Raw genomic sequence first — 22297 nt, 5'->3', positions numbered from 1 at the left:
GACCAAATTATAGAGTAACAGACAGAAAATGCTTGTTCAGAAAAGCAAACCTCAGAAACTGGTAATGTTCTCTGTGAATTGAAACATGAAGGTAAGCATCCTTTAAATATATTATTGACATAAACTGACCTAGCTGAACAAAAGGCAGAATAGTCCTGATAGTTTCCATTCTGAAAGATGGAATACTTCCAAATTTGTTTAGAGTCTTTAGATCCAGAACTGGTCTGAAAGTAGCTTCTTTTTTTGGAACAATGAAGAGATTTGAATAAAATCCCATCCCCCGTTCCAGCAATGAAACTGGAACAATCATTTCCATCTTTTATAGATCTGAGACATACTGAAGAACAGCTTGAGCTTTTTCAGGATTCTTTGGAACGTTGGACAGAAAAAAACATCCTTTGGGAGGCCTTGTTCTGAATCCTATTCGATATCAATATTCTGAACCCAGGGATCTGGAACAGCCTAAAACCAAGCCTCCTGAAAGAGGCTTAATCTGCCCCCTAGCAGTTTTGGAAGTAGGGATAGATTTCTAACCCTGCTTTGACTAGTTCCAGTTGGCATTAGGTCTCCAGACTGAACCAGAGAAACCTTGTTTTTGAGCAGAGGAGTCAGTTTTCTGTTCCTTATTCTGACAAAAGGAACATAACATCAAAGGCAACATCACAAATAAAAGAATTGGCAATGTGAAGCAAATCAAATAGATTTGCACTAACAGTGTCATCAAAATACTGCTCTGAAAGACTAGCCATCCAGTAAGTAGAAGTAGCAGCTATATCAGCAATATAAATATCTGGTCTGAGAATATAACCTGCATGTAAAAACGCTCTTCTATGAAAAGATTCTAGCTTTATGTCTAAAGGGTACTTAAGAGAAGTACTGTCTTCCAAAGGATTAGTATTATGTTTAGCCAGAGTGGAAATTGCCCCATTCACCTTGGGAACTGTTTCCCATAAATCTAGGTTAGCAGCAGGTAAAGGATATCATTTTTTAAACCTTGCAGAAGGAGTAAAAGACACACCTGGCTTAAACCATTCCATATAGATCATGTCAGAGACAGCATCAGGCACAGGGAAAACCTCAGGAAGATTAAGGTTAATCATCATAATCTTTAGGATATTTAACCCCTAAAGTAACTAGGACCTCTTTTAAAAGAGATCGAACATGTTCAACTTTAAATAAAAAACTTCACCATCTGAAGACATAGCAGTATCCCTGGTCTCAGGGCACATAGCACTTGTAGAAGGTAACATCTGAACTGACATTTTATGCTTGTTTGAAAGCGGGAGAAAAGCCAATACTTCAGAAAAAGCAGCCTTGATAAAAAAAATTATGGCAGGAGGAACTACTTCAGCCTTAAGCTGTAATGAACAAAGAGTAGGTGCATTAGTACCCAAGGAAACAGCATTAGATTAGTTTGATTGCATTAACAAATCTAAACACAAGTCACATAAATGAACTGGAGAAGGCTCTTCAGCTTTCTTACAATAAGCACACCTAATAATGGTAGAAAGGCGCTCAGGAGATTCAGTTTCGTGGGTAGATTTAGGGACAGAATCCTGCTGCTCCATTATGGCAAAGCAATACAATAAACACTATTAAACCCCTAAAAAAGCTCTTGAGGAGTGGAAACAATTTACCCCTCCTAAGCAGCTTTAACAGGAACAATATGCGCTAAGCCGAGTTCAAAAAGAAAACAGGAGGAAAAAAGATTACATCCGCACATGTGCCAAACTGCTCACAACTATTTGGGAGAATATGCACACCAAAAACCCAACGTGCACATAACCAAGTGAACGTGTGATAACCTACTTGCGTAATCGACATGCAGGAAATACTATAGGAAGACAAAAGGAACATGTGCTAAAATCTGGCGTGGGAAAAATTAAATAGAGTAAATTGACGTCCGCTAGACTGTTAACTATAAACCCAAGGAGCTCAATCCTGATGCACCAAAAAAGCCACTGCACGCAAAAGCAAGGGAATAATGAAAAAGGATATGTCCCCGGGCCATATATATCCACATATATAGTAATATAGTAATGGTTACTTAACTAGTAATTAATTACTTGTAGCAAAAATTAAATAGAAACATTTTTGCAGATTATATGAAGTTGTGTAAGGTTATTAGGTCAGAGCAGGATGAACTTGAGTTACAAAGGAATGTGCAAAAAATAGAAGTATGGAATGGAAAATTAGATTTAATAAGGAAAAGAAAAAAGTTCTACATTTTGGAAGAAAAAATAAGTAGGCAATGTATTATTTAAATGGGACTAGAGGAGGAAAAGGAATTGGGAATAGTAATAGATAACAAGCTAAAGATGGGTGCACAATGCAGGGCAGCAGCTTCTATGCTAATAATATACTAGCATGTATTAAAAGAGGCATTGATGCAAGGGAGGAACGCATAATTCTGTGACTATATAAATCCCTGGTAAGACCTTACCTTGAGTACCGATCTAAAAAAAAAAGACATTGCAGACCTACAAAAAAAAAAAAGGTCAGAGAAGGGCCATAAAGCTAATAAGGGGAATGGAGAATTTAAGCTATGGGGAGACTTTAGCCAAACTGGGTCTGTTTTCTCTAGAAATAAAGCGCTTGAGAGGTGACATGATTACTTTATATAAATATATTCAAGGCCTATATACAGAGATAGCAGAGGCTCTCGTTATTCCAAGAAAATTGTTTGTGAAAAGAGGTCACAATTTAAGGCTGGAGGAAAGGAGATTTAATCTCCTGCAACGGAAACATGTTTTCACTGTAAGAGCAATACAATTGTGAAACTCATTACCAAAGGAGGTAGTGAATGCCAATACCTTAGATACATTTAAAAATGGTTTGGATATATTTCTGGCTAGAAACAGAATTCCAGGCTATGATTGCTTGTGTTAAATGGATCCCCTTTTAATGGGATTAATTTAAGTTCAACTGGAGCTTTTTTTTGTAAGCATATTAGATTTGTATAGGTTGAACTTTAGTCTTTTTTTTCCAACCCCATCTACTATGTTATTATGTTAACATATATAGATAAACTTTTTTTAAAAAGTGCAACCTAAATGTTAAATAAAAAGATACTTACCAATAGACACTCATCTACTAGCAATCAAGTAGCAGGCAGCCAAACCAGTACTGAAACATATCAGCAGAGGTTATGGAGACCCATTTATCAAGCTCCAAATGGAGCTTGAGGGCCCGTGTTTACACAAGTTATAGAGCAGCGCTCTAAAGACCGCTGCTCCATAACCCTGTCTGCCTGCACTGATGAGGCGGACAGGAATCACCATAATTCAACCCAATCGAGTATGATTGGGTTGATTGACACCACCCTGCTGGTGGACCATTGGCCGCGAGTCTGCAGGGGGCAGCGTTGCACCAGCTGCTCTTGTGAGCTGCTGGTGCAATGCTGAACACAGAGAGCGTATTGCTCTCCGCATTCAGCGATGTCTGTCGGACCTGATCCACACTGTCTACAAACAAGCGTTTCCTGCCTGGTTCAAAATTGGTTTAGACAGCATTAACAACCTGTTAACACAGCCTAGAGAACCTGTATATTTTCAAACATATTCATTTGAATACAATGATTTGTTCTGTAGTTTATTTACACATCTAAAGACATTAGGTGATTTTCCTCCTCAGAAGACTACAGCAAATATGCTCTACAGTGGATCAGGCGATTCTGGGTAAATATATACAAATGCTTCCCAGCAATGCAAACGCGAAGTTGTGTTCTGGTATTACTCAGTAGAGTGCAAATATTGCTTTCGCTAAAGCCCCTAATGCGTAAGAGGGAGAGATGTGCACAGCAGCAGAGACCCATTAATGGACAGCTGATTTGTTCTCAGTACAACTAAGCAACATGAATGGTTGATTTGTGACAGCAAATCTCATAAATATTGCAGAACAGTGCAACAGATTTCCAAGGCCTCTATTTATGAAAGGTCTTGCGGACCTGATCTGACAGTGTGGATCACGTCCGCAAGACCTCGCTGAATGCGGAGAGCTGCGGACGTCTGAAGACTCGCCAAAAACACAGGCCCACCAGCTCACTACGGAGCTTGCTAAATGGGCGCCCAAGTGTCTGTTGTTTTGTAAACCTGGGTCACTACAAATCCTTCTGTTTTAGTGTGTGAATCCCTGTCTTCTATTTTATTGTTCAACCTATAAAGATCTGCAGCGTATATAGGCACATTACAAATAAAGAATAATATATGTGTATGCATTTGTAACTCTTCATTCATGTATAAATGTACAAATATCCCAGTTACAACCTAGTCTAATAAGAATTGTGAAGTAAATTTCCACTTCTACATTATTCACCCCATGTAAATCCAAGAAAGGTTCATATTTAGCTCATGTAGTATAAGTAAGGCATTGTTGTATATAGCTTAGTCATCAAACAGACAATGATAAATAGTTTCCCTAGCATAACATAAGAATTTATCGTTGATGAATATAGTGTTCATATATATCACTGTCTCGACTTGGCATTCTTTGTGTTTAATGTCATTTTAAATCCATGTATTTCACGTCACAATGAAATATGCCAGTGCCTATTAAATATTAATATCTAATGCAGCTATGAGTAAATTGTTAAGTGGCTCCATGCATTTCAGTCTGTATTCCCTTATATAAATTGAACATGGTTCCTTTATAATTAAAACACAGTTTTCTGTCAGTGTTGTTCAGAAAAACTTGAAGCCAGCAATAGATTAGTTGAACAATAGCCTTGGGGCATTTTGTATTACTGCTTGACTTCAGCTTTTTCATTGCTGCTTATATGCTCCAACTTTCCCCTTCAAATTTGCATAACTTGCGACACATCAGCCAAACAGTACAATTTACAGTATAATTTTGCAGATAATGCTGCAAACAGGAACCAACGTCTGGGAGAATGTGCAAAAAGTACCCTAATCCTTTGTATCAATGCTGTAGTTAGAAACACATTTACTTAAAAATTGCAAAGACAAATCACACTGAAGTACCTTATCAAGAAATAAAAAGCCTATTCTTCTTATTGCATTTGGTATCAGGGGGCAAATGAACATGTTTGAATGAAAGGCAGAAGAAAGCAAATTTTAAAAACACGATGCACATTTTCTCCCTGTTGATGGTTGCTGCATCCGTTCAGCAATAGCAGCTGGTATTTGAAATTATAATGACTTTTGAAACAAGGTTGTATGTCTTAAAATTTTTAGCAGGATGCTTTTCTAGTTTAGCTGTGCTAGATATTTATGCCCTTAAATAGATTTTTCTGTCTATCTCAATAGAGAATCAGTTAATCATGTAGTATATTATTGTATTCATTTCATAGAGTGTTTTATAGTATTTCTAAAAAATAAATATAATTTAATTTCTTATACTTTCATTGCAGTTGTTTTAGTTAATATAAAGTGATTTATTATTGCACAAATTTCTTAGCAGGTTTCTATTGGAAGGTCTTAAAACAGGTAATTTTCAGAGAAGGTAAATTAAAGGAGTGTTAAACAAAATATATCAGTCATGTATATGAAAGAACATATTTTATTTTGCGCGAAAAAGTTTAAAGGAATAGTGTTCTGCTTGGGAGCTGCTTCAATGAATTTACCTATGTGTAAAGTCCCCCCCGCACACAAAAGTAGATGTTCCTACTCTTACATACAACCTCACATTCTCTCCCACTCTCTAGGTGCCCTCTTTTTGTATACACACCTTGGTACTCTCACTCTTACCTATACCCCCAGGCACTTGTTGACACTTCTACACACGCATGTGCTGCCACCCTTTCGTTTACCCCAATGTGCTTAACCACCCTTATCCATATGCCAAATAGCTGTATGCCACCCTAAGGTACGCTCCAAAGCACTGTACAACCCTTAAATGCACTCTCAGGTGTTCCATTACACTTACCATATGCTCCCCCACCCTTATGTTTCCCTTCCATAATGAACACATCTTGTATAAGTTTCTTATTCTTAACATATGCCCTTGTGATATGTATGTTATGTGATAGCCATGAAAACATATATGTATTTGGTATCTGAATGCTCAGCAGGTAGGGGCATTATTATTTGCCCCCCCCCCCCCTCTGAAGAAGAGGTTAAGTGAAATGCGTGAGAAGGGTGTTTTATTTGGCATTTTTGTCTACTATTTTAATTGTATTGCTTCAGCACTTATTTTTAACATAATTCTATTACATGATAATTGTGTGACATATGTATTCATATTAGAAATGGATTACATTTAAATAGCTCCCAGATTGTAGGAGCATAGTCACAATTAGGGCATACAATTGGATGGGACAGTGACTATTATTTCCCATTTCTGGGAGGATGGATGTGATTATATAGTAACTCTAAATTATTAAAAAGTTATACGGTACCTTAGCAGACTGTGTGCATCTATGCAATATTTAACATTATTCATATGTAAATCCCTTTGTGCTGCAGCAATGTGAATTTAAATTTTCCTTTTTTAACCACGTATACTTACTAGCTATGTTATAATTATTACTTAATAGGGGTTACTATAAAGCATTCTGTCAACAGTAAGGTGAATGTGAGATATATTATATGATGCATTTATAATATTTATACAATATAAGTAAACTATTGATAATTTCACAATCCATATCCAGCACTAGGGATGGGCGAATGTTTCTAAAAATTTAAAATTTAAAGATAATTTTGATACATTCAAACGTTTGAATCGAATTTCGAATGTTCATATAACTTTCTAATATTCAATTTTCACATTTTCATTTTTGAATTTTTCAATAACATTCTAAAATATTTGTTCGAATAATAGAATGTTTAGCTATGTTTTTTATATCATATTCAAATTTTAAATGTAATATTCAAATGTGAATGTGACATTGGAATTTGAATGTAACATTCAAATTCGAAATAGTATTTCTAGTCCACAACTGTGTTTTATAATTGTAATGTCATATTCAAAATAATATTTCTAGTCTAGCACTGTGTTTTATAAAATGAATTTTCGAATGTGACATTCAAATTCGAAATAGTATTTCTAGTCTACAACTGTTTTTTAGAAATGTAATATTCAAATTTGAATGTCACATTTGAATTCGAAAGTGACATTCGAAAACTGTAAATACCATTCAATAATAGAATTTTTTATATTTGTTCTTATCAACATTCAATAATATAAATCGAATTTCTATAATTACATTTGTTCTAACATTCAAATTCGAATGTAAACACATTCGCCCATCCCTATCCAGCACTTGTTAATCCACGGAAACCTCCTGCTTCATATTCTGTTATTTATACTATAGTAGCTTTTTATATTTGTGTGTGTTTTGTCCAGCAGAAGTCTGGATCTTTTTATTATTAAGAAGAATAAGTTAAATGTTTATGTATTTTTCAGTCCATTTTCACTTGACCCAATCTTTGTTTTTCTATTATTGTAACCATTGGGCTAGAGGCTCCTTTTTCTAAGTATCTATTTTGACTTAGTGTAACTAAGTCAATATTATTTACCCCCTTTTGCTATCTCATTATATGTGTTTAAAAGTCTGTTTATAATCTGAAGAAATGTAGTCAAAAATTAATACATCTGATCTTCTTAAGACAGTTTCTGGACAAAAATGTTGACTGCTAAAGACCTAGAGAGGTTTTCACTTTTAGAATAAAAAAGCTAAAAGTCTCAAAGCTTTCATAGATATAAATGTTTTCGGAAAATTAAATGGCCTTTGAATTTTGCCACAATTTTCCCTAATGTCAAATTAATAAATATCCTTTCTAATTATTTCTGCACTATGGTCAAGTAAACATCCACTCAGAATGAGCCTCACTGTTTGACTCTTAAAACCTTCCAATACCTTGAAAAACTAGTTTACAATTGCCTAACCCATTTCCTGTCCACCAACGCCTTGCCCCTGGAATTTGTATTCCGACCCAAACACTCAACTGAGACTGCCCTTACCAAAGTTACTAACGATCTTTTCTTTGCTAAAAGTATTGGCCACTACTCTTTACTCATCTTTCTTGACCTCTCAGCTGCCTTTGACACAGTTGACCACCCCCTCCTCCTACAAACCCTTAGTTCTTTTGGCCTCTGTGACACTGCTCTTTTTTGGATTCACTCCTATCTTTCTCACAGGTCTTTCTTTGTGTCATTTGCCGGTGACTCCTCCTCTCCAATGCCTCTGTCTTTTGGAGTATCTCCAGGATCTGTTCTGGGTCCTCTTTTCTTCTCTATTTATACTTCTTAACTGGGTAATCTTATCAACAGTTATGGCTTCAAATATCACCTCTATGCTGATGACACCCAGATCTACCTCTCCACCCCTGCTCTCTCCCTCTGTCCTTTCTCATGTCAGCGACTGCTTATCTGGTATCTTTTCCTAGAAAGATGTCCATGACATGTCCAAGACTGAGCTCCTTCTAATCCCCCTTTCAAGCTCTACACTGACTTCTCTATCCCTGTGGACAGCATCACCATTTCCCCATCGCCCCAAGTCCGCTGCCTCGGAGTTACACTTGACTCAAACCTATACTTCGCCCCCCACATCCAATCACTTTCTACATCCTGCCGCAACCACCTACGCAATATTTCCAAGATTCGACATTTTCTGAGAGCTAAGACCACAATGCAAATAATCCACTCCCTTGCTATTTCTCGACTTGACTACTGCAATAACCTACTTACTGGCCTTTCTCTTTGTCACCTCTCCCCCGTTCAATCCATCCTAAATGCCTCTGCCAGGCTAATCCACCTCTCCTGTCGCTTTGTATCTGCCGCACCTCTCTACAAGTCCCTTCACTGGCTCCCCATTCACAGCAGAATTAAATTCAAAATTCCCACCCTTACATACAAAGCTCTCACCAATTCTGCTCCCCACTACCTATTCTCTCTAATCTAATAAACAAGTATACTCCAGCCCATCGACTAAGATCCAACAATGACCTGCTCCTTGCATCATCAACTATCAACTCTTCCATGCTAGACTGCAGGATTTTGGTCGTGCAGAGCCTACCCTCTGGAACTCTCTCCCTCATGCTGTCAGGCTTTGCCCTAATCTTTCTACCTTTAAATGCTCCCTGAAGACTTTTTTGTTCAGAGAAGCCTACTACCCAACTCAATAATAAATTCATTTAACTTCCCTCATCTAACTCTGCATTAACATCTTTCTTAATCTTGCAGTCCTCACTTCCCGTTTCTCAACCTCCTACCCTTCTAGATTGTAAGTTCCTAAGAGAATAGGGCCCTCAATGTCTCCTGTAAATTTTGTCCTGTCTCTTACAAGTTTTATATTGTCAGGGTATGGCTGAGTAGCATTGGATATCACATAATTCAATATCTCATCTAGCTAATATCTATTATGGATTGATTTAGCTGCATTGTGAACAAACACTGGAATGGGTGATATCAACTCCCCCTTTTTATTCTCAACTACAGACTTGTAGAACAAAAGAAATAGACAGGACTTATAAAATGAACACACATTGGTCCTATAAGAGATAATATCACACCTCAAGAACATTTGATCACAGTCTCAGAAGAGAGGCAATTTCTAATGAATTATTGTTGTATAGCCTCCCCAGATTGAAAACTCTAAATTAATTTAGCCTTTGAAGTTCATAATTCCAGATGGGGTCATTACATGGGCTTGAAAATTAACCAAGCATGAATACATCCTGGGATGTTGGAGACAAGATTATCTACATAAGTCAGATATGCAAACGGCATTCTGAAGATATAGTAATTAGCACAGGCCTGTTAATTGCCAGTAAACTCAGATACACCTCAAACTGGCTAAGCAGAAACACATGTTGCATTGTAAATTTGAAATTCATTTTAAAGTACAACTTATGTTTAAATTTCAAGTCAAATATATCTCAGTATTGTATAAAAATGTATATAATTTGTGGATTAAGAAGAAAGGCCTAACAGTAACATATGTTAGATAAAAAAATTTTTATTTATTTTTTTATTTTTTTATTGAGGTTTAGTTCAAAGTACACAGTCAATGCCTTCCGATACAGTCAATATACAAAATTGTTTCAAACTATACAGACAAAGGTAATACACCCATAATTTACATAATATAATTATATGGCATCATTTAAAAAAAAAGCGATCAGTAAATATACTTATTAATTAAATGGTATGTCTTCTAGATGGCATCAGAGGCCACTTTTGGACCCCTCTGTATATAATAGACATGGAGTTACAGAAGACAACTATGAACAATAGGGGACCACTTTTGGGTCCCAATTGGTAAACCTCTGTTTTAAGTTTTATACATTGATTACTAGGTTTTTTGAAAACACAAATCCTTGCTAAGTAAATACTAACTTTTGAAATAACAACCACAGCCAGGCACTGTATATTTTAGTAACAAGCTCTAATCTGGGGACCCAGTGAACCTAAACTACCCATAGGGACACAAACAAATGGATGTTGACCACTCCAACGCGCTCAACTAATTACAGATATTTTTATAGTGAGTGGACAGCTCCAACAAGAACAATAACAAGGGAACATAATATATTAAGATCGTAATATCTATGGCGGATCTAAAGATCCATGCTATGGGGAAGTAGGTACATAACAATAAGTGAGGCTAGCTCTGTTTTGATGAAAGTAGGTTAGTTACTTGCTTCAGGAGCTAATTCAAAATCATTCCCAAATTTATAAATTTATAAGGGGCCAAGTCAGTTTATTTTAAAGGGTAAGCTAAGGAACCTATTGTGTCTTTATTAAATGGGGACCAGTAATATGCTTAATTTTGTAGGGGAACAATGAAATAAAGAAAAGGCTCTGCAAAGGTAGAACCAGTGTCAATATAGCAAGTAGAGTGTATTGTCTGCTATGTAGGTGTATCATATTATATTAATCCCCCCGATATTAAAGTAGTAAGAAAGGTGAACATGCTTCTGCCGTCTCGGCCGCTGACAGCTCCGCATTAGTAGTATAATACATAGGGGTAAGAGTTACAGACATAACAGAAATGTAAGCCCCTAGGATCCAAGTTTATAAAAAGGATATTCAGCAAAATAATTATAGGGAAAGCTTTGACTGGCCTCTATATTACTGGAGCAGGGTATCTTGCTTAGTGCAGTTAACTTTTATAACGTTCACAAGTAGGAATAAGTGAAAACATTGTAAGCTTATGATGTCTAACCTTAATTGCAAACAATAAGGATGGAGCTATATACACACAGTTCTCAAGTTAGAATAGAGTGCAGCAATGTCGAAATTTGCATCGTCTCTCAGACCTCAGGCTCTGATGCCGCCATAAAAGTTCCTATGGATGTAAACTTAACTGCAAGTGAACGTTCCCATAGCAGAGAGAGCAATAAAAAAAAAAGTAACAGTTCCCAAAGTTGTCCGGCTAGAGATATATTAAACACAGTCCTAAATATTAAGGTGTGCAAATTCCAAACATATAAGCAACCTTTCATAACTGTTCTCTGTAAATAGTACAAGGGAACTATAAATAGCCTCCCAAGAAGAATTAAAGTTATCATATAGGTAATACCAGCATTTAATGTAAGCAAGGCAGCAGATCGCACTGTCCACATTTCATGCTGCAAAATATGTTATAGTGTCCAAATAATTAACCCCGTATCTCAGGCTTTAGTGCCGCCATTGGGAGTCCTTTATACTAGGTTCGGGCAAGTATATAGAATGTATCTATTAGGTAAAATAATCCCCCATGTGGATGAGGCACCAGGAAAGCAGTCCCAATGTTCATCTGGAAATGGCTGGGGTAATATCAAAATGCTACTGCACCTTCTCACCTAGTGCTGTCGCCCATGTGGATTTTCAACATTTATCCTATGCCGGAATGCCACGTTAGGCTAACCCCATCTGTGGTTTGTGCCAGGAACAGAGTGAAATGATGTCTCTGTTCAGTGTTTTGGTTCCCCTCTGAGACCGCTCCACAGTCTGGTGTAGGCTCTCCGTACTGTATCGGGTAGGGTGGGATTAAACTGCAGATCTCCTTCTCCGGTAAACTGAAGGGTTTAGGAGCTATAGCACAGACCAAGGTTTCGGCACTCCCCGAACTCAGCTCACTGTGGTCATCACTTTTAATGTGCGCTCCGGGCGCCTCTGTGTCCTGGGGTTCCAGCTCCTGGTGTGGTAGATAGGAAATGGTTGCAAAGTGGTCTTCCCGCTGGGGATGCGAATCTTTACTTGATCTCTGCTGCTGATGTGAAATCATGGGTAGTAGTCAATTCGCTAGGGCTAAAACAACGATCCACCAAGCAGTGTAACTTGAGGAAATGCTCCTCTAAGAGTTCAAAGATTGCTGCTTGCAAGTATGTCATGTTGAAAGCTGAGTCCCATATAGATAATAAGTAGTACCTGACTGTTTATCACACTTGCGGAATACTGTAGTTGCAAAAAAGCACAGTTAGAGCAGCTTAACGACAGGGCCGTGGGCGTCCTGCCGGAGGGTATAATAGGCAGGCCTAGATCTTATAGCGGCTCCAGGCACTGGCGCCAATAGCGATTCCCAGAATTGTTGGTATAGAAAGTTACGGCTCCTAAAGTACAAAATAATTCTTGCAGATAGTTACATGGATTGACATGCAAAACGACAAATTTTGAAATTTAGCAGAGAAAAGCTTGAGCAGCACACAGTTATGCGACCTGACATGGCCGCCGCCCGGAAGTTCCCCCGTTAGATACATTTTTGATAACTTTAATATAAAATGTTTAATCAACTTGTTTTGAAATGGATAACATATTCTTATATTTTTTCAGGGATCTAATAAGTACATATATAATTAGTGCTTTAAATATTATCATATGTTTTATACACTCAACAAGAGGTATACAGATGTGAAATATTTATATGAGATAGAAATCCAATATAGATATAATTATATGAAACTACATCTGATTGCTGATCTCAAGGTATGTATGTGATATTAAGATGATAACTGAGAAAGTAATTGAGTCCATGATAAAGATATTATAATACTTTTAAATCTTTTCATAGAAAATATGATTTTTAAACGCATTTTTAAGATATTATAAGTGGAGTATATTCATGTTTAATCTTGAAATACTCTGAATAAATTATATTAAACTGACCATAAATGGAACATATAATTATTAAAACTAGGAGATTAAAAGTATATAAAAATAGGCATTTGATAAATATATATATAAGAACTGTATTTACTGTATAGCAGTGTTGAAAATGAAACTGTCTTGTTTGCTGCCCCGATGGCCTAAATCCAGAATTACAACCAAAAGGCATTTGGCTGTTAAAAATGACATTTCCCAGTAGCCAATCAGAGAAGAGGGCATATTGAAATCTATTGAATTATTAAGAAATGGGGAGGAGTTTTGTCTCTGACAAAAACTCCCTGCACACAGAGAAAAGAAAAGTTGGCTGACATTTTTTTCTTGGTAACTGTTGCAATGCTGCTTGCTGCCATTTTTGCTTATAGAGAGACTAGTGTGCGAACACAGTTTTCTGTAAGACAAATACGTTGGGACACTCTTTGTGGATAAGAGGCTAATCTTACAAATGTGCATAATTTCCCTAAGACATATGTCAATATTAACTGAAATCTCAAACTGGTGATCTAGTAAAGTATAAGCAATTGTATATTTAATATTTTAAACAAAGGTATTCTAAAGCTTTAGTTAGATTGTAGTAAGTATACTGGTATTAAATATTTAGAAAGAATATATGTTTAGAAAGAATTTCGTATTTTAAAATCATAAATTAATTACAGTTATTGCTATATATATGTTTTAGAATTTGCCTTATTGTAGCTACATAAGAGGTAATTTCAGGTCAGACATATTGGCATATAAATTGGCTGTTTGTATTAATAATATATACAATTTCTGGTGTTTTTAATTGAAGTTATATAGAATAATGTGTGGGCTAAATAACTTAATTATACTTGTCTGAAAGTTATCTTAAATCTATTGAAATCCAGTAACATTTGGGTGAAGTATCTTGGTATATTGTTTATCTAAACACTGTGAAGTTAGCGGTCCATATTCTTTTATTTTATTGTGGTATTTTAATACAATTCATTGTGAGTAAGGTTAATTTTAAATGTATATTTTGTTATGATCAGTTGTATAGCATCCGCTGATTGTTAAATATACCCCTATGACTTAGTTCAGTGGGTGCAAGGGTTCACAAGCCACCCTTTTATGCCACCCACACTAATCTATCTTTGCTGCCATCACTTATTATATGGGAAATCCTAAAGAAAACTTAAAACCTTCCAATACTTAGATAATATTTTTGCCTTCACACCCCTCTACTTTTTTAATATTATAAATCTACAAGAAACTTTTTTTTTAATCACCAAAGCTTCACTATAATGGAATGTCACTATATTATATCATATTGTATTAGTGGATAATCAGCATTGGAATCAAGTGACTGACATAATGACTATATTACATACATTACATATATTTATGGTAAAAAATGACATCTTCCAAATAAAACAAGCTTAATTTAAAATGTTTTTCAGTGTGCACATGATTATATATAACATGAAAAGTTATACAAGTTTTGTTAAAGGACATTATTATTATTATTATTATCAGGTATTTGTAGAGTGCCAACAAATTCTGCAGCGCTGTAAACATAGTCAGTATACAGGATAGCTTTTGTAGGGATCAAGTGGGTAGAGGGCCCAGCCGAGAGTTTCACTGTTGCAGTCGGCTCTTATGAAGCGGATCTGCAAACAGCTGGGCTCATAGGCTTACATTCTAATGGGTTCAAGGGGAAAGCAATGTAGTTAGAAAAGGTTAGTGTTGGTTGTAAGCATCCCTGAATAGTAGAGTTTTTAGGGAGCGCTTGAAGCTGTTAAAACTAGGGGAGAGTCTTGTAGAGCGAGGCAGGGAGTTCCACAAGATGGGGGCCAGTCTGGAGAAATCCTGTAAATGGGAATGTGAGGAAGTAACAAGAGAGGAGGAGTGGAATAGTGGAGGAGAGGAGGAGGTCCTGAGCTGATCGAAGGGGACGGGAGGGAGAGTATCTGGAGCGACGAGTAAGGAAGATGAGCCTGGCAGAGGCATTCATAATGGATTGTAAAGGAGCTATGCGGCGGCTAGGTAGACCAGAGAGGACGGAGTTGCAGTAGTCGAGGCGGGAAAAGATGAGAGAGTGGATTCAAATCTTAGTTGTATCTTGTGTAAGGAAATGTCTAATTTTAGAGATGTTTTTAAGGTGGAAGCGGCAGGCTTTAGCCAAGGACTGAATGTGAGGAGTGAAGGAAAGATCTGAGTCAAGTGTGACCCCAAGACATCGGGCATGCGGGATAGGAATAATGATGGAATTATCAACAGTTATAGAAATTTTGGGGGTGGAGACATTGGAAGAAGTGGGAAAAATAAGGAGTTCAGTTTATGAGAGATTTAGCTTAAGGTAGTGAGAGGACATCCAAGATGAGATATGAGAAAGACAGTTAGTGACACGGGTTAGTAAGGAAGGAGGTAGGTCTAGTGCAGAGAGGTAGATTTGGGTTTTATCAGCATACAAATGATATTGAAACCCATGGGACTTTATTAAGGAACCTAATGTGAATGTGTAGATTGAATAGAGAAGGGGACCGAGGACAGAGCCTTGAGGTACCCTAACAGAAAGTGGTAACGGGGCAGAGGATGCTCTGGAGAAGGCTACACTAAATGTATGGTTAGTCAGATAGGAAGAGAACCACGAGACCACCCTCTTGGAGCAGAAGAGGGTGGTCAACAGTGTCAAAGGCTGCAGACAGGTCAAGGAGGATAAGCAGAGAGAAGTGGCCTTTGGATTTTGGTAACCTTGACAATTGCTGTCTCTGTAGAGTGATGGGGATGAAATCCAGATTGCAGTGGGTCAAGAAGAGAGTTTAGTGTAAGGAAATGGGATAGACGTGCATATACTAGCTTTTCGAGGATCTTTGAGGCAAGAGGGAGTAGGGAAATAGGGCGGTAGTTGGATGGGAAGGTTGGATAGAGGGAAGGTTTTTTGAGGATAGGTGTGACCTGTGCATGTTTTAGAGATGAGGGAAATATACCAGTGCTGAGGGAGAGGTTGAAAATGTGTGTGAGTATGGGGGTGAGGGTAGTAGCTGTGAGGGGATGGGGTCGAGGGGATAGGTAGTGATGTGGGAGGACAGTATAAGTGCAGAAACCTCATCCTCGTTAAGAGGGGCAAAAGAGCTGCACTTTTGGATATTTGGGTTTTGGATGATTGTGAGCTTTTGAGGGGGTGGGAGATTGGTATTATATTGAGAGCTGATTTCCCTTTTGATTGAGTCATTTTTGTTATTGAAGTGGCTGGAAAAATCTTGAGCTGAGAGAGAGGTTGTATTAGGAGGTGGGTGGAGAAGAGTATTGAACATGGAGAACAGACGTTTTGGGTTAGATGAAAGAGTAGAGATGAGATTAGAGAAGTATTGTTCCTTATAGAGATTAAGGGCAGAATAGTAGGAGTTCAGGATGAAGTTGTAGTGAAGAAAGTCAGCTGAACTCCAAGATTTCCTCCAGTGTCACTCAGCAGTACGGGAACATCTGCATAGGTACCGTGTCAGAGGAGTATTCCAGGGATGAGGATGAGAGTGTGGGTTCAGAGCTATGGTTGGAGGGGCTAGATTGTCAATGACTGATGTAAGGGTGGAGTTATACTGGCAGATAGATTGGTCAGGGCAGGAAAAGGAGGTGATGGATGAGATGAGAGGTTTGAGAGAGCTAGCGAGCTGTTGCAGATCTAATGACTTAGTGCTTCTGTGAAGTTTGGTGTGAGGGGTAGAGGGAGGGGGAGTTGTAGGTAGGCAAGTGATGTTGCAAGTTAGGAGATGATGGTCAGAGAGAGTAAAAGGGGAGTTTGTTAAATTTGAGATAGGTGAAAATGCATCGATAGGTGAAAATCAGTTCAAGGGAATGACCATCTTTGTGAGTGGGAGAGTCAGTCCATTGTGACAGGCCGAAAGAGAAAGTGAGTTGAAGAAGTTGTTTTGCAGATGAGGCAGTGGGATTGTCAAGAGAGATTTTGAAGTCACCAAGAATGAGGGCAGGGGTGTCTGAGGAAAGGAAATAAGGAAGCCAGACAGCAAAGTGATCTAAAAATTGAGTTGGGGAGCAATGGGGGCAGTATATCACTGCAACACGTATAGAGAGGGGAGAGAATAACCGAATCATGTGTGCTTCAAATGAAGAAAATGTGAGTGAAGAGAAGGGCTGTATTTGTTGAAAGGTGCAACAAGAGGAAAGTAAAATTCCAACACCACCTCCTTATCTATTGCCAGACCTAGGAGTGTGACTGAAATGGAGACCTCCGTGTGACAGTGCAGCAGTGGATGCTGTGTCTGACGCAGAGAGCCAGGTTTCTGTAAGAGCCAGAAGGTTAAGAGAGTGGGAGATAAAGAGATCATGGATAGAAGTGAGCTTGTTGCAAACAGAGCGAGAGTTCCAGAGTGCACAAGTGAAGGGGGAGGTGGTTTTACATGTAAGAGGAATGCGGTTAAGGTTACCAGACTTTTGTTTATGAAGTCTATTAAAAGGCACACAGGGATGTAAAAGGCTAGGAGGTTGTGAGGGACCAGGATTAGGGGAGATGTCGCCAGCAGCTAGTATGATCAAGTGAGAGTGACATTAGATGAGAAGCATATTTGCAGTAGTGAGAATGTTTTTGGGCTGAAGTGCAGGGGAGAGAGAGAGTGTTTAACAATAGGTAAAGTTCATGAGTACAAAAGTAAGGTGAGTATAAGAGAGATGGGCTAATGAACAGTGCAGGTGGAGAGGGAGAAGGAGTGATTTATCAATACTCTGCTTCAATACTCATTTTTGTACATTGATTATTGTAATATGATTTTAGGGACAATTTACTAGGGCAGCGCAGTAATGCAATCAATTATTGCATATTTAAAAAAAACTATTTTAAAGAGACAGTCTAGTCAAAATTAAACTTTCATGATTCAGATAGTGCATGCAATTTTAAACAACATTCTAATTTACTTTTATCATCACATTTGCTTTGTTCTCTTGGTATTCTTAGTTTAAAGCTAAACCTAGGTAGGCTCATATGCTAATTTCTAAGTCCTTGAAGGCTGCCTCTTATTTTAATGCATTTGACAGTTTTTCACAGCTAGAGGGTGTTAGTTCATGTGTGTCATATAGATAACATTGTGCTCATGCCCGTGGAGTTACCTATGAGAGGGCACTGATTGGTTAAAATGCAAGTCCCTCTTAGATGAAGGTAATCACATAGGTAAAAAGTATATTAAAAACTGGGGAATGGGTAATAAAAGGATTATCTTTTTAAACAATAAAAATTCTTGATTATACTGTCCCTTTACTACATAGTGTCACAGAAAGGGTTATACATCCATTCAAATGTCACTGGTTTGAGATGTAGAGGGTTAACCAAACTTTTCAACTTTAATTCTCTTCTTTGTTGCCATTCTAACTTTAATTATATTGTCACAGCCAAGCAACTCTAGGTGAGTCTATGGGGTAAATTTACCAAGTGCCGGACGGACATGATTCGCTGTAGCGAATCATGTCTGTCCGACATTGCTAAATGCAGACAACATACGCTGTCAGCATTTAACACTGCATAAGAATTTCTAGTGAAATGCTTGTGCAATGCCGCCCCTGCTCACCGGTGGCCAATCTGGCGCTAGCAGGGGGTGTCAATCATTCTTATTGGATTAGGATGATTGCAGTCCGACACCTTTTAAGTTAAGGAGCAGCGGTCTAATGACTGCTGCTTCTTAACTTCCATTTCGGGTGGACCTGAAACTCTGGGCGTAGAAAGCAGCATGCACTGCTTGTTAAATCTATTCCTATGACTTTGTTCAGTGGGTGCAAGGGTTCACAATAGATGCTCTAGTCTGTACTACACCCAGGGAAATGCCTCAAACCACCCTTTCATGCCACCCACACTAATCTACTGTATCTCTGCTGCCATCACTTAGGTTTATTATATGGGAAATCCTAAGGAAAACTCAGATTAATAGGTTAAAAAAATACAATTTGTCAAGAATCCACTAAAATCACAATATTGTTATATGTGTCTCGTAACATGGCTCAAATATTAGAGAAAAGGCAAACCTTAACACGTAATATTTATTATGAACAAAAAATTCATAGTGTTTTACATAAAAAAGGATTAACAAACAAAATATACAAGGCAAACAGTTTAAAATAAATAGTAGAAAATAACAGAACCTAATGCTGCACCAGCATAGATCTCTATCTCAAGAGAGATTGAAAGGAGAAAATGGTAATTGCCTCCGATGTGAAAATTGAAAATATTATTTAGCTAAATTCTATGTGAAATACATTTTTGGCTGAGGTTATGTTTCTGGCTAGTCCCATTTCCTAGAGAAGGCAAGGAATGTTACCACCCCTATTATGGCAGGCCATAAACCTCCTCCCAAGCGCTGTCTGAAATTATAGAATAAGTAATAATTACATTTATTTATATAGAGTAACCATACACCATACATAATCAATCACATTGTGAAGTTATAAGGATTATTTAGATACAAACAAAACCTATCTTCCATATAAAATATCTACATAATATACATAATATATTACAAAACTCCTTTTTGAATTTAATACAAAGTTACCTTTAATTTATCCAAGGGCTGTGTCTTGTCAGAAGACACTGTCTTCTATTGCTCTGTGTTGACAGCTTTGCCCATAAAGATCACTGCAGTGGGGAGACTGAATTGCCCTTTGTATCTGGTTGTACCAAATGTAGGTAATAAAAATTGGTTGTTCCAAAAGTTGGAATTTTATTCTGGGTTCTGATCTGTGTTTAATTTTTTTTTTAAATGGTAAATATTATGGAAAAAAACACAGGACTTCCTCATTTCATAACGTTTAATGACATATTTTTTATTTTTTCATAATTTCTACCATATTTTGACTATAAATTGGTTTTGTAGATAATTATTTGTTCCAAAACCCCCAGTGTCACTACACAAGTTAGTTATATCCTTATACTTAGTATATAAAAATAGTTGTAAACCTACATTTTGATACATTATGTGTTATTATATAAAAATATAACTCAATTAAACTAAATTTGACAATGCAACATTTGCTTATTTAGAAATACTGAAATGTTGCTTATTGCAACCTAGTTTATTCAAATTTCAGTCTGTCTAAAATAGTAAGCATTTAAGATATCTGTTTTCAAAGCCCAAGAATTAAACAATTAGGGGCCGATTTATCAAACAGTCATTCGGTACCAATGCATCTTCAGTCTTGCCAGAAACAGGAGTTAAAGGGACACTGAACCCAATTTTTTTCTTTCGTGATTCAGATAGAGCATGACATTTTAAGCAACTTTCTAATTTAATCCTTTTATCAAGTTTTCTTCATTCTCTTGGTATCTTTATTTGAAATGCAAGAATGTAGGTTTAGATACCAACCCATATTTGGTGAACAACCTGGGTTGTTCTCGCTGATGGGTGGATAAATTCATACACCAAAAAAAAAAGCTTAGATGCCTTCTTTTGAAGTAAAGATAGCAAGAGAACAAAAAAAAATTAATAATAGGAGTAAATTAGAAAGTTGCTTAAAATTGCATGCTCTATCTGAATCACAAAAGAAAAACTTGGGTTCAGTGTCCCTTTAAGAAGCAGCAGTCTTAAGACTGCTGCTCTTTAACTCATATGCGTGTACGATCGGGTTGATTGACACCGCCTGCTAGTGGCCGATTGGCTGAGAATCTGCAGGGGGCGACATTGCATAAGCAGTTCACCGCTACAGCAGATCATGTCTACCAGACATTGATAAATCGGCCCCCTAAGGCTAGATTACAAGTAGTGCAGTATATATTTTTTGCTTGAGCGACAACTCCTGTTGGATTTTCATTTTTGAGCTTGCAGGTTTGCATTCATATTATAAGTTCCAAAAACGTAGTTTGCACTAGCATTAACCCGAATAGTGCAATAACACACGTGCGTGTGCATGTATTCCCTCATAGAGATCAGTGGATAAAAAAAGTGGAAATAACACCTGAAATCGCAAAATGCCATCGCCCTTTTGCATTCCCCATAGAAGTCAATAAAGAAAAAAAACTGTTGAAAAAAAATAAACAGCCATCGTGCATACAACATAGCAAATTCCCATTAGTAAATGTGAAATATTTACAGTAAATACATAGTTAAAATCTTTATTAAATATGAATATTGCATAAATATGTTTATCATTGTTTTATCTGCCTAATGGAAAAGGGCTATAATGTGTAGAGATACATATTAATTTTTTTATATTTGCATACAAAGAGAGAAGCGCTCTACCAGGAACGAACAACAGCTCAGTGGCTTGTTCTATGGCGATTTACCACCCGGAAGCAGCCTCTTTTAGACCAGTGTGCTTTTCACAGAAGAAAAACTTTCCTGAAGTATATCAGTCTGATCCCGCCAAGTAAGGTCAGTCCAGCCCCGAAATACCAGGCAATTCTCCTCTGAACAAGGAACATGACAACCCCAGACGATCGTTTCGGCCTCCTATGGGCCTCGTCAGTGAGGTGCAGCCACATTCCTCTAAGCACACTGAGCAAGGAGTCCACGTCTGGTTTCCCCCATCACCCATAGGGAGACTTCCCCAGGGTCATAATAATTTGCATACAAAGAGAGAAGCGCTCTACCAGGAACGAACAACAGCTCAGTAGCTTGTTCTATGGCGATTTACCACCCGGAAGCAGCCTCTTTTAGACCAGTGTGCTTTTCACAGAAGAAAAACTTTCCTGAAGTATATCAGTCTGATCCCGCCAAGTAAGGTCAGTCCAGCCCCGAAATACCAGGCAATTCTCCTCTGAACAAGGAACATGACAACCCCAGACGATCGTTTCGGCCTCCTATGGGCCTCGTCAGTGAGGTGCAGCCACATTCCTCTAAGCACACTGAGCAAGGAGTCCACGTCTGGTTTCCCCCATCACCCATAGGGAGACTTCCCCAGGGTCATAATAATTTGCATACAAAGAGAGAAGCGCTCTACCAGGAACGAACAACAGCTCAGTGGCTTGTTCTATGGCGATTTACCACCCGGAAGCAGCCTCTTTTAGACCAGTGTGCTTTTCACAGAAGAAAAACTTTCCTGAAGTATATCAATCTGATCCCGCCAAGTAAGGTCAGTCCAGCCCCGAAATACCAGGCAATTCTCCTCTGAACAAGGAACATGACAACCCCAGACGATCGTTTCGGCCTCCTATGGGCCTCGTCAGTGAGGTGCAGCCACATTCCTCTAAGCACACTGAGCAAGGAGTCCACGTATGGTTTCCCCCATCACCCATAGGGAGACTTCCCCAGGGTCATAATAATTTGCATACAAAGAGAGAAGCGCTCTACCAGGAACG

This window comes from Bombina bombina, chromosome 1 (genome assembly GCF_027579735.1).
Source record: "Bombina bombina isolate aBomBom1 chromosome 1, aBomBom1.pri, whole genome shotgun sequence".
Classification (NCBI taxonomy): domain Eukaryota; kingdom Metazoa; phylum Chordata; class Amphibia; order Anura; family Bombinatoridae; genus Bombina; species Bombina bombina.
This window is presented reverse-complemented; position numbering follows the sequence as displayed.